This window comes from Phalacrocorax aristotelis, chromosome 1 (assembly GCF_949628215.1).
Source record: "Phalacrocorax aristotelis chromosome 1, bGulAri2.1, whole genome shotgun sequence".
NCBI classification, from domain to species: domain Eukaryota; kingdom Metazoa; phylum Chordata; class Aves; order Suliformes; family Phalacrocoracidae; genus Phalacrocorax; species Phalacrocorax aristotelis.
Genome location: NC_134276.1, coordinates 71,988,991 through 72,006,779, shown reverse-complemented (window position 1 = coordinate 72,006,779; position 17,789 = coordinate 71,988,991). Strand labels below are relative to the sequence as shown.

The window sequence follows — 17,789 nt, the reverse complement described above, 5'->3', positions numbered from 1 at the left end:
CTATTGATGTTCAACGTAATGAAGATTATTTATTTCCCCCCAGAAGACATGCAATACGTTAATCCAGCTGCCGTGAATCCCAGGAGCTAGGCCTGTTTCTGGAGGTTCTCATGCTTCCTTGCAACGTCCCAGACCGGGAGGTGGATCTTGCCTTTTCAGCGTGACACATGGGTATCGTGTACAAAAGATATTATTCTTAACTACATCCTGCATGGTCTGACTGGAAGATTAAACAGCTTAATAACTGTCCAACAAATCATTAACACATCCTATGATGCAAAAGGAGCCAATTAAAGGGTACTGCTGGATTCCCTTCCAATAGCTGCTGTGCGGAGCAAGTGGCTCCTCACTCCAAGATAAGCACTGTTAAGAAAATCCCCTTCCCTATTATATCAATCAGTCTTTACAGTGTGAAAGTGTATTAACTTAGTTAATACATATATTAATGTTAATGTTAATAACATTATATGTTAACACATATATTAACAAAGTTAATACACTTTCATACTATATTAGTTCACATTATACATGGTAATGTAATGAGGTAGTGGAATTTTACTGCAGACTGGTGTTGTTCACCCTTAAGTAAAAAAAACTGAAGGACAGCCCAGCCCTGGAAATAAGGACTTTGCTTCTTGGAAGCTTAGAGCTGTCCATGAAGGACAAAGGATACCCCGGGACAACCAAGATACCTCCAACATCCTACTCCCTCCAACACGTCTTTGAAACCCCCCCAGCATTGTCCAGCCTCCTAGATAAGTAACTAAGACTGAATCCAGGGATGTCTGGATCAATAGGCAAGCAGCAAGAATGCTGCAAAAATATTGTTGCTTTGCAAAGTTTTACTATGATTAGTAATCAGTAGCATGGGTGTTAGTGATTAGTCAAATTGTGCTGTACCTCGACATTTGAAGGATATAAGAACCCTGCGTTAAGCGCATTCAGGGTGCCCCAATTTGACTGGGACACCTCATGCACATGAATAAATATTTACTGTTGTCATTCTCTATGTTGTGTCCGAGTCTCTCTCCTCGGTCGGCATGGGCCAGTTGCGAATTTTCCTGACAGCACCTATTTCCTAATCAGAGGGTTACACGGAGGGTGATGCCAGCCGTAGCAACCGATGGGCTGGGGAGTGGCTGCCGTCCCGGCACGCGCAGCTGTGGACGTGATTAGCTCATCCGAAGGAGGTCTCTTTCCATATCACCTGCTTTGCTATTTCCTAGCATAGAGTCGGGGAATTTTTCAGTCTTTTTTGGTAAGCATCAGCTTGGATTTTCAGAATATCGTGAATATCTTCCATTGTGCTGGTTCACATGCCTGAAGAAATAGCAAGACCTGTGTTTCTGTTGCTGGCGCCATCAGGGCTTTTGGCAGGCACAGGGTTGGAGCAGGATGTCCTCTTGTTGGGTGCTCATCTCCATCCACCTCTGGGTAGCTGGGGTCAGTTTGCCCATCAGGCGGGAGAGGGTTCTGCAAGCAAATGCGTGGTGAAAATGAGTCAAGTTACACCTGTGTTGCAATCCCTGTTTAAACTGTGGATTAGCAAAGCCCTGCTCGGACTCCTCTGGACTGCTGCACATGCTTAAGCACAGCAGCACCTGGACCAGGCTGAAAGCTAGCAGCCCCAGCATTTACCCCACACAGGTGGAAAGCGCCGTTGCCCAGGCTTATGTCATGCCAGGGCACCCTCAAGTTCAGTAAGACAACACACACTACAGCACGGGACTCTTCTGGCATCTGGCATTGAGCTCGTTTTACAAAGCAGGATAGCACACTGCAGTTGGTGGCGTCCCAAATCCCTTCTGGTGCCAGCTGCTCACATGGGTGGTTGTCCAGCCGGATGGTGGGCACAGCAAGTGGCATCTCTGTGGGTACAGGAGACAGCTGTTTGTGTCCGGGGGCCTCTCCCATTTCTGGAGTGCTGCACAAACATTTTTCAGGGAGATGTGCTGCCTTGGGAGTACAGACGGGGTTCAGTGTTTCTCCAGGTACGCTTTCTCCCAGTCCTGCTAGCACACCATTACCTTCTCAAATGTTTTATCTCAGTCTTGTCGTCTTTGACTTTTGCATTACATAGTCTTACATATCATTTCAGATGGCATTTTTTTACTGAGAGACATCATGTTTTCCAACTGCTACTATTAGCTGAAAAAGGACCCACTGAAATGTAACACTTTGCCCCGTTTCAGAAGGGATTCCCTTATAGTTTTACAACATCGATGTGACACCGCATACCAGCAAGTCTCTGAGACTGTACTCTGGAACAGATTTTCCAGAGCCTGGAGAAGGACATTCTGGATTTGTTCTCAAGCACCCTACCTATGGTCACGACTTTGCGCGGTTCGTGTACTGAGGACCAGATACTACCTTCATTAATAGCAGTGACATGGGAGCTTTCGTTTCAGGAGCGCTGCCTGGGATTCACCAAAACTGGATCTCAAGTGTGAATGTCTTTCCCTACTTTAAAATTCTCAGTCAGTTGCAATCCAGCATGAGAAAGGCAAACAAAGTCAATTAGATGCATGCATGAGATACTGTTATGCCTGCAAGAAACTTTCTTGTCCTGTTTTGATGGCTTCTTTACTGTGAGTCAGACTATGACACATTTTCATGAAACTCCCAGACATTATGCTTACAAAATTAAATGTAGGTCAGATGGGAAAAAACATTCTGAAGAGCTGACAGTGTTAAGGCAGAAAAAAGATCCCGTTCCTACAGGTGGAGAGCCATGGAAAAGTCTTGTCCCCGCCCCGGAAAACTACTGGTCACTGTCTTCATGACCCCATTCAAGGAATACTCTGGGAGTCCATGCTGCAGCAATCCAATTTTAATTGTAAAGTGATTCCTGATGAAGCGTTCAGTGTGGGCCCCTCACACAGCACCCGTCACCTTGAACCTCGTTGCTATTATCAGATCAAGCATTAGAAACCTCCTGCTGACATCCCTGGTCCTAAAAGTCTTGCAGCCTACAAAATGCATAGGCAGCTTGAAAGATAAAAATTTTGAGATAACATAGCAAAATAAAAATATGTCTGTTCTTTGCCAGTCAAGAGCAGACAGGACAAGGCAAGTTTCCACCTCTTGAACAATGAGTGTTTGTCTTTTGTGGTTTTTTTGTTGTTGTTTTTTTTTTTTTGGCAGAGGCAAGTATTGGAAGGAGAGCATAGTGGTTTTTTATATGTTGATTAAATGCTGATTTTGGGTCACTATACCAGAGCAGGCTGCTTCAGCGGAAAGGTCAGCCATCCTGTTCTGTGGGGCGCGGCCGAGGGGGTGAATTTCATCAGTCTGCCCAAATCAGGGCATCTCTGTTTCTGAGTCAGAGCCTTCAGTTTTTCCGCTCAGCGGGCTGTGCTGTGGAAACATGTACTCAGTGAAGATCACTGGTTGGTCACTGGGGGACTTGGAGAAGGACCTGGCTCCTAACTTCTCAGCTGAGAAGACAAACTGGATGTTTGCTGCCCCAGGAATGAAAATCTGTGTGCCAGGACTCTCCTGCAGCGGGAGGAGGTGGCGGATGCCAAGCCAAAATGAAGAGTGAGGTTACGTGGCAGGGGTCAGCAGGGATGATGGTGTCATCCAGCCAGGAGGCTTGGTTGCACACGTTTCCCCAAGCTCAGCCACCAGGACCCAGGCAGGACCGCCTGCCTCCATCACAAGGGACTGGGGAGGACGGCAGCACCGTGGCCACCCTCCCCACCAGAGAAATGGCCTTCACCAAGGGAGCACCCATTACCCCAGAAACCAAAAAGCCAGCCAAGCCGGGCTGAACAAAGCTATGGAGGAGACTGAGGGAGGTTTCTCCTTACACAGAAAAGGTGAGGTAGCTAGAGGACCTGAACAAGGAATAAGAGATTAACGAACAGGAAAGGCAGGAGGTTTGAACAACTGATTAATGAATGGGCACAGTCAGAAAGGAGACCAGAGACGGAGAGCAGCCCTTTCAGTCATATGGGAACAGCATGACTGAGACCAGGAAAATAATATGGGGGTGTGAACAGACATGAGATCTTGTCTGGAAAACACAGTGCAGGCAGGAATAGAAATATTTAGACAAAGCCTGAACATTACGGCCAAACCGCAGGAGACAAAGATTACAGGTGCCAGTTCAGCAATACGGATGGTTGTGATGAAATGTGGAAAGATCCAGCCTTCTGGCCATGGCTAGCTACCCACCAGGGGATGTTAGGAGGGCGCATCATGACTTATTTCAGCTGCGGGGAGAACAAAGATAATGGGTAGAACTGTTTGGGGCTGACATTGCTCAGAGGGGCACCAGAGGAGAAAGCTCTGGGGGACAGCATTCTTCTGCCCCAGGACATTAGATTCTAGGACTTGAAAGAAAGGGGAATCAGGAGGCAGCAGTCACAAAGCTTCCACGGATGACAGGATGTAACAGCAAAACATGTTGTGTAGGGGATGAAAACAGACTGGGGGGACCTAAAGTAAAATTAGAGGAAAGTAAGAGTCAGTGGCTCTGGGTAGCACATTGACAGCATTTGGAGGTGAAAGGGAAGGCAAGCAGGAAGGGCAGTGCTCCGTGGAGCAGGGCTGGCCCATCTGTTGTGTGACAGCTGACAGAACTGACATTTTCCATGTAAGCTGGTGAGGAGCTGAGGGAAAGAATGAGGTAAAGGGTAAGAGAATGCAGGGGGGTGAGAGGCTGCAGTCGCTGGGGAAGGAGAGGTTGAAGATGACAAGCAGTTTTAAGCTTCCATGGCAGCAATGCCATGGAGAGAGGCTTTTTCAAATGGCTGGGATGTCTTCTCAAATGTCTTTTTGCTGTGAAGAAATAAGCAAGATCCTGAGTGGAGAGGATTTTGAAAAAAAAAAAAAAACCCACCCTGAATTCAGCCACAGGACCACAAAGATGGAAGAATGGGAGAAGAGGAGGAAAAGGTAAAATGCTTCTTTTGTTGGATTTGTTTTTGGTTTGGGGGCATTGTTTTGTTTCGTTTTTTGTTTCATTTTTTAAACCTACCTCTTAATTAATGTGTTAATTACTGAAGAAAAGCAAAATCACTTTAGGGAGTTGGGAGCCAAAGATGAGGTTGCATGCGCATAGCTTGGCCCAGATGCAAAGATAATCCTTTATGGTGCTTTATTCAACATCTTCATCCAGATTCATTGGGCGTCATCCAGCCAAAAACTGATCCATTTTAAGAAAGATCCAGATTTTAAGGAAGGCAATAGTAAAACTCCAAAGAATTAGATCAGTCCCTTGAATGAAATGTCTGAAAGCAACCTCTGTCTATCAAAAGGACTGCACAAGAAAAATGTTGGTATCAGCTTTGTCATAAACAAATGGATGTCTGGGAACTAAAGAGCAGCACTGGAAAATGGATGCCAGTGTAATAATCACCATCTCCCCAGTTAAAACTAATGATTTGGAAAGAAGCAAGACGAGAAGGGAAACACACTTCTGTAATCAATTCCGATTGCAGTGTGTTAGCTAGTATACAAGCAAACCTTTAGGAAATTGAAAGAGTACAAAAATAGGGGTAGGGGGTTTGTAGTAATTTTGGTTCAACGTATTTTTTAATGAATGCACCAGTGATTAGAATGGGTAAAAACACATTTAGAATCTCTTCTGTTAGGATATTTAGAACAAGACCTCTTAAAGCCATTAAGGTTTCCAGCAAAATTTACTCTGAACAGCTAACAGGGCTGTGCAGAGCCAGATACAGCTTTCAAATGTGTGTGAAGCTCATACATAAAGCTCATCCTTCTACTCAAGCAAACACAAGTAAAACTTTCGTAGCTTCTCAGTCACAGAAACACATGGTGTTTACTTTTAAGAGCTATGAGGAGATGTATTTTAAATGGCCAGCCCTATAAAGTCCTGATATGGAATAGCCACAGCTGACTGCTAAAGCTGACCATTAGTTTACATGTTACCACATGAATTAGCCCTTTTCCAGCCTGCTTTCAAGCAAGCTGTGCACGATACATAGTCTACCTTTATCCTCCCTGCACACATATGCACACCTATTTTCTGGTTTTATTAAACTAGTAATCAGCAGACTCCACACCACTCTCGTCTCTTCTAGCAGTCTCTTCTCCCCAGACTGCTTGGCTCAGATCCTCTATAAACATTATTTAGACAGTGTCTTTCATTTTCCTTATTTTTCTAGCTGGGGCGGCAAGCCCAACCCTTCAACAGAGTCAGCAGATCTCACGTACCATGGAGGCAATGCCAGCTAACCAGGTACAGTAGTGCAGGCAGGTGTCATTGATGACTTAGAACTACATTCAAGACTAATTAGTTCCAAGGTGTCCTATACCTCATTAGGCAGTCAACTGGCTCACTCCAGGCTGAAATTCAAACTGGTCGCTAAGAAAGAGGCTCACAGGGGCTGGAAACCTAATCCTCACAGCTCTGGTTTATCAGGTCAAAGAGAACAAACAACAGTGCTGTTAAGTGTGAATAGATGCAGGTGATTTATAGAAAGACACAAACTGCCGCTACACAGCTGCAAAATTAAAGGTCTTCTGGATACGGTGCCAGTGGTTTAGATTTACACCACAAGGGAATAAAAGAGCTCCTAATTTATTTCAGGCTTGGTCAGAGTGATTTGATTCTTAAAGCAAATTTTGGAAACAGAGATTGAGGAACAAACCAGTACTATTTTTTTTTTTACATTCATCCCCTTCCATTTCCCTTGCGCCCACATATCACGGGACTGACATACAAAGCCAAAGAAGCTGAAAAGCTGACAGTGCTTTTGCAGCGCATGCCAGGAACAGAGCCTTATTCCATGAAGTGTTACAGGACCGGTGGCATACATGAGAATATTAGGAAAGGGGGAAACCCCACTGCTACAAGTCAGTCCCAGTTCTTCCCACCTCTAATGATTGTTATGGTAAGGTGCAGGATCCTCTACCAGCACCAATGCCAGAACAGACATTTCATCTAATCTCCTGGCTGTAGCGAACTGAAGCATCCCAAGTTTCAAAAGATGAAGCTTGAGGAAAGTTTAGACTAGAAATAAATAATAAATAATTAACTGTGATGATAATGGCATGTAATTACCTGTGAAGGTAATTAAAACTAAGACATTTTACTAAGTACTGTGATGACTTCTCCATTAATGGGCCTTTGTAAATTCAGGTCAGGTCAGAATCCTTCCTCCCTCCCCTTTCCTAAACGTGTACCCATGGTCAAAACAGTCAGTTCAGGAGTATTGTGTAATGGCTGTGTGATGCAGAAAGTCAGAAGAGATGATCATGGAGTCTCTGTACAACCTATGAACCAATCTAGGATGCAGGTCCCTAATGCAACTTTTTTCTAGCCTCTCTGTGCTTGTTCTGGTTGGAAAGTCACTCTTGGAGTTGTGTGCCCATGTTTGGGTGAAGTTTCACTTGAGGCTTGCACAGCAGCATTAATATTGCCCTGTCTTCACCAGAAATCCCTGAGTACATGCCTAAATAATAAATGCTAGGCACAGGAGTGGTGACAACGCTTGACTCGCTGCCAGAAGATCCGCGTAAAAGCATTCACAGCGGGACAGCTTAAGGGTATTCTGATTTAATTTGGAACACAAACATAATTTTTCTTAATTAACAAAAAAATACTCCGTTTCCAGAGTCTGACTCTGCCCACCCCAACCTGTAAAACAAAACAAAAAACAACGAAAAAAACCACTCTTGATAGGCCAAATAAGCAGTAGTGATGGAAGCTAACCATTACCTGTTTACAAGGGTTTTCTCCATGCTCATTTCATCACCTTCACACAAATACCTTATGGTTTCTGCAGCTGTAAAAGAATTATTAACAGAGTGGTTTGCATTCCCACCCTGCACTGAACAACTCAGTTGCTATGTGGGTGTCAAGCTTCAATCAAGGCAATGCATAGCAGCCATCGAACACTTATTGTGTGTCTCTGAAAGGCACAGCACACGCACAGTGCTATTCAGGTGTGCCAGAGGTACTGTCCTCCAGTAAAACTGAGTCCATAGCAGTGGTGCTCCATGTTAAAAACCTGCCAGCCAGTGAGTCAACAGCATGAGCTGCCAAGCCAGAGGAACTTCCTGACAAGTGAAATTGCTGTTTGTGTTTTGCTCAGCACGTCACACCCAGTATATGTTACTTGGAAAACAGCGTGTGAGCAGGAGGTCACATTGCCTGGGTACGAAGGTGCTGGTGGAAAACAAGATAAGGAGGTCAAGAGTACAGCCAAGCAAGCGTTGCTTTGTTTGTGTCTCAAAGAGGGGATTTTGTCAGAGTGCGAGGAATTCTACAATGGGCCTTGCTTGCAGGCCAAGGGGGTTGGAGAGAGTGACGTTAATCAGGTGGAGAGAAAAGGCTAGCAGCAGATAGGATCATGTAAGTGTCCCTTTCTAGCCCACTTGCAGTGAATGGCATTTGGCCAGCATTTCACCTTCTGCGTGGGTCACTTCATGGAACTACAACATGCATGTTCCATGGGCTCCTCCTATTCCGTATAACTTGTTTTGAAGAGAAAAAAAGACAGAAAGATAAAGGTAAGAAGCTGAGGAAAACTATGCTTACTGCATACCCAGACCATAACAACAGGAATATGTGGGTTGGAAAGGATCTCTGGAGATCATCTATTCCAAACCCTGCTCAACACAGGGCCAAACTCAAAATTAGAAGGTGGCACTCACTCGAGAAGGTTGCTGTGTACAGCTGAGTTTCACACACATCCAAGGATGGTGATTCCTCAGCTGCCCTGGGCATCTACTCCAGCACGGACCCATCCACGCTGTGAAAAGCCTATTTTCTTATAATCAGAGTTTGCCAAACCTTGTGACCACTGTCTGTCATCCTTGCAGGCCCAAGAATATTCCACCTTTTCTATAGCCAGCCACCCATTAGGCAGTTGAAGAACATAAGTCTATACAGGACTGAGGAACGTACTGTATATAAAAGAGATAGGAGGAGTTAAGTTTACACATTATATACTCCCCAGCAAATTGGTCCCTACCCTGCGCTGATGCCTGGGACTGTTCTACCCCAGGTGCTGAACCCTGCACTTCTTGTTGAGCTTCATTAAGTTTCCACTAGCCCAACCCTCAGGTTTTTCAATGCTGCTCTACCATCAGCATAGCAAGCCTTTCCCTGCCCAACATGCAATTTAATGTCATCTACAAAATGGCTGAAGGTACACTCTGGCTGATCATCCAAGATCAGTGATGAACATATCAAACAATACTGACCTCTTGTATTGACTTTGGAACGCTCCATTTGCTACACTCTGCCACCTGGACATTGAGCCATTGATTACTTACCCTTGAGTCCAACAGTTCAGCCAACTTCCAATCCATCTTCCAGTTCCTTCACCCAGCCCGCACTTCCTGAGCTTTCAAATGAGAGTCCTGTGGGAGACCATGTCAAGAGGAATTTTGAAGACAAGATAAACAATATCTGCTCCTGTCCCCTTGTCTCCACAGAGAGATGGCAGCCAGGCTGCCCGGGTTTGATGTTCATGTGGTGAAGCCATGCCAACCGATCCCAACGGCCACCCAGTACTTCATGAGCCTGAAAATGGATTCCCAGGGCACGTGCTGTGCAATAATTGTTGCCCAAGGGATGGAGAAGAGGCTGACTGCCCTGGTGCTCCCTAAATCCTCATTCATTAGTGTTAGGCCTTTTTCCCATCATCAGGGAATCTCCATGATTTTCTACTGACAGTCAGCAGCAACCTTGCACTCACATCACCCTCTGCGTGAACAACCTCTAGCCCCAAGCATTTGTGAGAAAACTGTGTGCAGTATATGCACTTGTGCAGCGCATTAATACGTGTACCATAACAGAACAGAATCACACAGATAAATTCTTCCTGTAACTAGGGCTGAGGTGAATGCGGTTCTGTGACGTGGCTTTATTTTGATGCATGCTCTTCACATATTCACCACCAGAATGAATTAGTGTGACTGTGCCTTAAGAAACACACTGACCCCATTTATGCGCATTCTAATCCATACCAACCCCCTCCTCCCCAAAACTGACCTGGAATGTCAAGATTGCAAAGTCACACTCAAAAGTCCAGTAGCATTAAAGTTAGAGTGGTCTAAACAGGTGTGAATTTACAAAGAGAGATCCTAGGGCTTTATTCATGCTGGCAAGTGATGGGTCCCAACAGGAGCTGATGTGCAGAGCCAACGGCTCTGAGGAAGCTACATCCACACTTGAGGGGTTTCCCCTTTGACTGGCTGTAGCCTGGCCCCACTCAGGGGAGGACACATCAGGTGCTCAGGTTCAGTTCTCGTGCCCCAGCAGCAAGGGATGTGAAACACGGAATCAAAGGGGTGGGTCAGCCCTGAGCTTAATTTCAAAGGCATGCTCCTGACCCACACTATAACTTGCACTAGAGACTCTGTGGTATCATAGCCTCACAGCCAGCATTAATACCAGCCGCCCTGGCCTCCAGAGAAATGTGCCTGCTAGTCCCGGCTCCCTAACTTGTCCCCTCACATCTATGCGTTATGCCTGGCTCTCCTCCTCCATGGCTGGGCAGCTTTTCCATGCTTTGTTTTGTCATTCAAGTCATGTTTATATGACACTGCCTGGAGCATGACTGAGGAAAAAACCCCTTCTTTCCTATTCCTGCAGAATTTTCCAGCTAGTAATTATTTTCCCCAAAACGCCTGTGAGGTGAAGGAACATGTATTAACCTGGTTTATAAGTGGAGATCTGGTGTACAAAAAGCCTAACGAAAAAATACCCACCCATTTTGAGTGTCAGCTGAGGCACCTAAAACCTGATTTAATATTATATTCAGACTGCAGCCTTGACTGACTTCATTCACAGCTGTGAACAAACAGGACTTGTGCAAGTCATATCTCAAGGCTTGCGGTCAGAGAATGAGGAACCTGTTGCCAGTGACCACTTGTGAGAAGTCAGGGTTAGATGACACAATTAGCATCACGCAAAACTTTTGTGGCCACTGCTGACATTGTAAGATTATCTTTTTTTCTTCATGCAGTTCTCCCATCCCTCAGTCCCCACCTTCTATATATTGCAGGAAATAACAAAACAGAATCACTGGCATCTTACTCTTCTTCAAGACCTCGCTCAAGGCAGAAGCACCCATCTCTCCAGTACAATGAATGAGACATGAACTCTGTGAAAAAAATAGCATGTGACAATGTAACAAGAATAACTCCTACGCTAAGAAGTATGGGCCAGAAGGGCTGGGGGAAGTCCCTAATTTTGGCATTTCCCAGACTTCGGTACCAGCTGTTGCAAACTCAGCACTTCCTGAATGTAAATTTCTAGACATAGGCAAAAAAAAGAAAAAGGTAAAGAGCAAAGCAAGTCCCATCAGCCCCAGCATCCTTCACAGGCCCTTAGTGCAAGCCTTCTCTTGCTCTGTCAATCCCTTGCTTCTCCTGTCTCCCACCTTGTTGGACCTCAGTTCTATTATTCTTCCTACCCAAGCATTCCTGAAGTGTCCAGTCTCCTTAACCATGCCTCTAGCCCAGATTCCCCCCAAATTATCCTTGCCCCTCTAGTCCCCAGTGGCCCACTCTCAGGTCTAGCACCTGAGGCTGCAGCAGGCTGTTGCAGAGAGGAGCAGTGACTGATGGAAGAGCCATCTTCACCATTCACAGGCTGGGATAGGTCATACTCTTTATGAATAATTTATCCATGCAGCTATAGGGCTTTTCCCAGTTTGTGTGGCCTGAATTCTTCAAAGATTTGGCATTTCCCCAGTGGTTCTATCACACAAACAGCAAAAGGCACATTTCAAACAGAGTGACTTCACCTTCTCACTGAGCTTTAAGCCCTTCATCCCAGCCAAGAGATCAGTGTAGCACACCAAGATTTATTTCCCATCAAGGGCACAACACAGTCTAAGTAATTTTCCTGAAGTGTATTCCCAGAAACAGCATAACCATTTTAGCTCTTAGAAACAGTCAGCAAAATCAGAAGTAAGCAAAGCCAGAGATTTATAAAGAAAGCATTTAGGAGACCTAATTGCAGTTGGAACTATCAGCTCTACATCCTGTAAAACAAACCACCTCAGCCAAATGCCCGAAACGGCTTGTTAGCTACTTCAAGCTGAAGATGAGGTGCTCTACGATCCAGTCACACTTGCAGAACTCACCTCAAATAACACAGGTGTTAAGCAAAGCAAAACTTGAGTAACCCCATGAAACCCCAGGCTCCCCGACTCTCACCCGTGCCTGCCCTCTCAGGTAGAGCAGAGGATACACTAAGTCTTTCTGTGCCTTTAGCTCAAGTGAAGTGCCTAGCAGACTCAATGTGCTTCAGAATAATATATTACAAAGAAAGCCCTCAACTACATTTAAGTTTCAGGTGGCTAATGAAAGTATCGCTTGCAGATTAGGTTGCTGCACTGACTGCAAAACCCATACATCTCTGATTGTTTATGTGTCAGTGCAAAATTAAAATAATGCATCAAATTAAGCTCCTGACATATTCAGCATGATCTGCAGTAGCCGTAAGCACTGGCAACCTACATGTTCAGTTCACTCTGCGTGATTGAACCCAGAGGTTACGATTGCTGTTTAAAGGTATCTGCTGATAGTAGAGCCATTAATATTTTATTCCTGCTCTATCTCCTACAGGAACTTTTCACCTTCTCTAAACATGTTACAAATATATTCAATACTCCCAGCCTCATAGGAAAAGTTTTGTTTACAGGACACAGTCATCAATAAAGCCTATTCGGTATATCGTCCCCCCAGCAACTGCTTCTTCATGTCTGAGGACGGCAGTTCCCCTCTGCAGAAAGTGCTTGTTATTCTCCCCTTCAGGGATGAGGAAGAAGAGGTGGATTGAAGCTTCAAGATTCATTTTCAGGAGGCGATACCTGTTTGAGCAGGATCGGCAGAGCCTACAGTGGCGATGCCTTGTAGAGTCCTCCCGAGTAATGACACTGCACGGACGTCTGCATGCACTGTGCCACGCCCACAGTTCAGTCTGGTCAGTTAGAGATGAGATATCTGGAATTGGAGAAGTCATCTAGTTTCAGCGTCCTGCTCATCCTCTCCCTTGGATTAGGAAGGGAGAGGGGCCAGGGATCCCAAAAACTTTAAATGAGGAAGTTACTCTATGATACCCTTTGCCTTCCCTCTTGTTTCCTACCAAGTCACTTCTGTTTGTGTCAGACATCCAACTCAAAACATGGGCAGGGGGAAGATAAGATTTCCACTAAAGAAACAAAGTCGGGGAATTCACTCTGCACTCCTGGCTCCTTGCAAGATTTGACATTTCTTCTATCATCTCCAAATATGATTAACATGCACTAAAGAAGATATGGAGGCAGTAGATGGCAACAGCTCCCCAGGTATAGCCCATCTCTTGGCATACAAGACTGGGCTGGATGTATGTGGCTGTGTGAGATTGGCCCCACCTGCCTCTGCAGATCCTTCTCCAGTTGCATCACTCAACGCTTGCACACCAGCCCTGCTCTGCTGTGCTCACAGCCACGGCTCACTGGGCTAAGAGATGGGACCTGAAGGATCAGCTGGGACATGAGGTCAAGGCCTGCTTTAACAGACAGTGGCATACCAGCCTAGTATTATATTTTGCTTCCTTTATATACACCAAAATGGTGACAGAGCCTCAAGGTAGGAAACCTCCTCCCAGTTTCCAGCCTCAGCTGGCTCCTGGTCAACTCAGACGAGTTTGTCTTTGTGACTCCACTATCTTCTGGCTCCTCTCCTTCTCTGGATATGAGCTTCTCCCACTCCTTCATTTCCCCCATGCAGGTTTAGACAGCAGTTATACCCCTTCTTCTCTCTTAGATGAACAAGTTCTGCTCACTGCCTGGAAGGTGGGATCTTCGGTCCACTCAAACGCCATCAGCCCCTCCCTGCATCTCTGCTAGATCCTCCCGATCAGAGCTGATGAGAACTGGAAATGGGATCAAGGCGAGGTCTCTCCACAGCTTTAGTCCCCATACTCATATTTATTGGCCATTATTGGAAATATTTAGCTGGATGCATGCAGAATCAGGTGGTAGCTTTCTCACAGCCACGTTATGCTGCTGGCTTATAGTTCTTCATTAAAGCCTTCACACTGTCCCCTTTTGGCATGCCTACAGGTCAGTTACATAGTTTCCAATGCGAAGTGTTTAAACCTGCATCAGTTCCAACCAGAAGCTGCAGAAGAGAAGCCCCAAAATAACGGAAGCAGGAAAACTCTGCCAATACTACTTCAGAACAGGAGAGGAATGCACAAAGCAAATCAACCATGCTGTATTTTAAGCCACAAATCCATCAGTAAGCGGATTACCATAAAATAGTATCACTATCTAATGAAGTGATTTTTCTCTGACTGGCAAGCAATCATATAACAGACGCCTACATGGAGATAGCAGTAACGCACGTAAGTTGTTTTCCATCAGAATAGCATTTCCAATAACCTATTAAGTCAACTCTAAACCCACAAAACCCAATTACAATTTACTGCAATACCTTGCTCTCACAGAGAGATGTATTTAAAACGGTGTGCTGAGATTAAAAGCCGATTAAAGCACTGTTATCATCACCAGTCAGCTTCCAGAAAAATGAAATTATGTTTATACTGTCTAGTAGTCAAGGGGAGTAAAGCAACACACTGCCACTGCTTAGAAAGCAAGGAAACAACACCTTTGCTCCATCTTTGCCATGCAGTTCTGTAATGCTTGATGGGACAAAGGTCGATCCTAGGAGAACCTATCTTGACGATACCAGAGAATAGCAAGCACATATATACATGCAACCAAGACACCAACAGGAAACCCACCTACGCTACACACTACACTTGACCTTAGCCAAAAGGCCAAGAATCTAGGTCCTAAAAGCAGCCAAACGGGTGTACAAAACAGAGCGAATGGGGTGGAACTGTGAAAGGAAGCGTGGAAGCTCCTTCCTCATGCTGCTTCTTTCTTTCTTGCTGCAACTCTGCTCCTAATACCTTTCCTCTCACACGTTTCTAGATCTGTAATTTTAATCATAAATAGATATCACAATGGGTTTTACAGCAAAGAGTTACTGAAAATATAATGAAAGGAAAACAGATAGTGGCAGATGAAAGAAGCTTGTGAAGTGGACAGAGGCATATGAATAAAAGTCCACTTTGGAGTCCCGTTCTCTCCAGGGTCTTTGCTGAGTCTTCTTCTTCGCTGCCTTTTCACAAGTACAAACAGCACAGCATTGCAAAGAACAGTCAGGAACTGAGGAAACCGAGAAAGTGCAAAGAGTTGACTCTTTACAAAATGCTTAAAGTAGAATGAGAGTAAAATAGGTGGATCCAAAGTGAAGCTTTGCGGTATGGCAGATTTCTAATTTTACTTGCTGTAAAACCTTACTGGAAGCCATTCAAAGCATAAGAACAAAGATGCCAAATACAGAACAGAACAGCGATAATTTTTCTGTAAGTGAATTCCTGACCAACACATGAAACATCTAAGAAGTAGCTCATGCAATCTTGATGTTTCAGTCATGACAAGTCATTCGTCACCGATAACAACTCGCTGATTTTCCTCTTTGTGTTCCTCAAAATCATGGAGGACATTTTGTATTTCCTATAGCCTTCTGACAAGAGAAGAATGATGGGTCATAGGGCGGTGTATCATCCAAAGACATCTCAGGACATGGGAAAGAAAACTGAATAAAGCAGAAAGGCTGTAGACAGGAGGAAAAAAAGATCTACAAGACTAAATGTTCCTACTCCTTAAATCGCAGTAGGTGCATAACACGTAGTTGTCGAAAAAGCTAGTTATTCCACAAGAGCTTTTTCTTCTCCTTGTATGCTTCCAGCGTAGCTATACATTTTTCCTAGATGAGATCTATTTACTTAGGCACGATCGAGAGCCTTGGCTGGGTTCTCAGTATTAATTTGCTTTCCAGAGTGCATACAGATGCCCTATGGCCTGCGTTTACCCTCCTATTTGCAGATTAGCTTTTATCCCACAAACTGCTCGGAAGTGACTTGTACACATCCAAGGCGGTCAATGTATTTCTGGTAGTTAGGGTGGGTACTGCACTTCCAGGTGTGCAACCTTCAATATTACTACTTCATTACTTCCTTTCCACCTTTTTTTTTTCCTCCCCACTTTCTGTGATTTCAAACAGACACCCGCAGCAGATGCTTCATGCTTTCAGCCTGCCATGTGCATGCTGTCCCATTAGCAGCTGCTCCTCTGGCATGCACATACACCATATGGGGGAGCACGCTTGCTCCTCTAACACCTCCCATAAAAAGCTTCAGCAACTTTCCTTCCACACAGAGTCCAGCATCTCTGGGGGCTTTAAAGTGACTGCCCACGGCTTTTTTCAGCGTTGCTCTCCCAGGCATTGCCTGCCCTGGGTTTACCAGTATGGAATTTCTATCAGTGCAGCTTCTTTTTATGACACAAAGCAAACACACATCTTTTCCCCTTTCACTCCTTCCTGGATTATAAGGGAAACATGATAATTTTACAGTAGCTAGCCCCAAACAGCACCATTTCTGTGCTTACACACACCAGCCTGTTATCACCAGCTGCATGGCTGCAGGCCTGATGCCGCTCGCTTCATAAGGGAAATGTCTCCTACTGCACAGCAAAACTGCAGGCTTTTCAAAGCTGCTCTGGTGGGGATAAGATGAGGCACCCCAAGCTACTGCCACACGCAGGAAAGCAAGATGGCAGCTCAGCTGCCCACAACTGCATTAAAAGCACAAAAATAGGGATTTATACAAGGCAGCACCAGAGTCAGCTGCACACATCAGTGCGAGCTGAACTCACTCCTCCTCCAGGAGGCAGGCACACTGCACTCACCAGCCCGAGCACTGCACGCTTTGCCGCTAACAGGATCATTTCCTTCTAAAGCTTTCCTCGCAGCAGCAGCCCAGGAACATGCACAGCTAACTTAGGCTGAAAGGGAATTTTCCACCACCCACAAGCCTCTTTCTACCTTGCATAAATCTTCTCAAGCACAGGCCACAAAGAAGCTGTGCCAGCCTCAGCAGATGGCATGTAACAAGCAACTAGCCACGATAAATCTTCAGGGCCCAGCTCCCGTGCCTAGTTTCCTTTATACCCTCACATTTAAAGTAAGCACACGTTGAATTTACACCTTCTTCCAGGTCCCTTCACATTGCCATAATAATAGGATGGGGGCTTAGTGTAAATCACAATAAGGCCATTAAGCAGAAAGACCATTCACCCTCTCTGTCAATTAAGGGATATCAGATACATGCAGATACACTGACAGGACATCCTTTTTCATCTGAGAAAACAAGCTTAAGCAATCCCTATATAATCACTCTTCTTAGTAAACTTTCTGGAGCACAGATAAGATCAAAGGTGCCTTTCTGAGCTAACAAGTTATTAACACCTCAAGGAAAAAGTAATGTTACACAAAAGCCAGAGCTGTCTGATAGCTGCCTTGATCTGAGGAGAGACTAGCAGTAGCAGCAGGGGGCCGTTACCCTCAGTACAAACAGGGCAGCACCTGAGCACGAATAGGAAAACAACATTCTCATCTGCAAAAAATATGTATTTTCAGGGCATTATTGAATTGCTACTTCTTTGAAGGAACAGTTCCAAAGATGATAAACTGACACATTTTTAACTACAGAAAAACATCTTCACAGCACGTAACCAGAAAGCATACCAGTGATAATGCACTGTGTGCTGAAGTTAAAACGGGACAGGCATTTTCCTTAATGTTCGTTCACAAGCAAGAGAATTCTGGATCCATTTTCACAAGACAAAAAAACCCCAAAACAACCCAAGACCTCAAAAAAAACCCCAGTCAGCTGATGTCTAGAAGCATCCTCAATTTTATAAAGAATGTGAATATAACAGACCCATGGAATACAT

The 17,789-nt window shown here is 44.9% G+C and overlaps 1 long non-coding RNA gene across 1 annotated transcript; it reads right to left on the bottom strand.

Annotated features, from left to right (window-relative positions):
- Window positions 1-710: 710 nt before the first annotated feature.
- On the bottom strand, window positions 711-7,908 carry LOC142057215 (uncharacterized). Its single transcript, XR_012660583.1, has 3 exons — window positions 7,694-7,908; window positions 1,717-1,956; window positions 711-1,473 (listed from the first exon to the last, which is right to left on the bottom strand). It is a non-coding gene; the product is annotated as an uncharacterized LOC142057215 (long non-coding RNA).
- Between the last annotated feature and the right edge of the window lie 9,881 nt (window positions 7,909-17,789).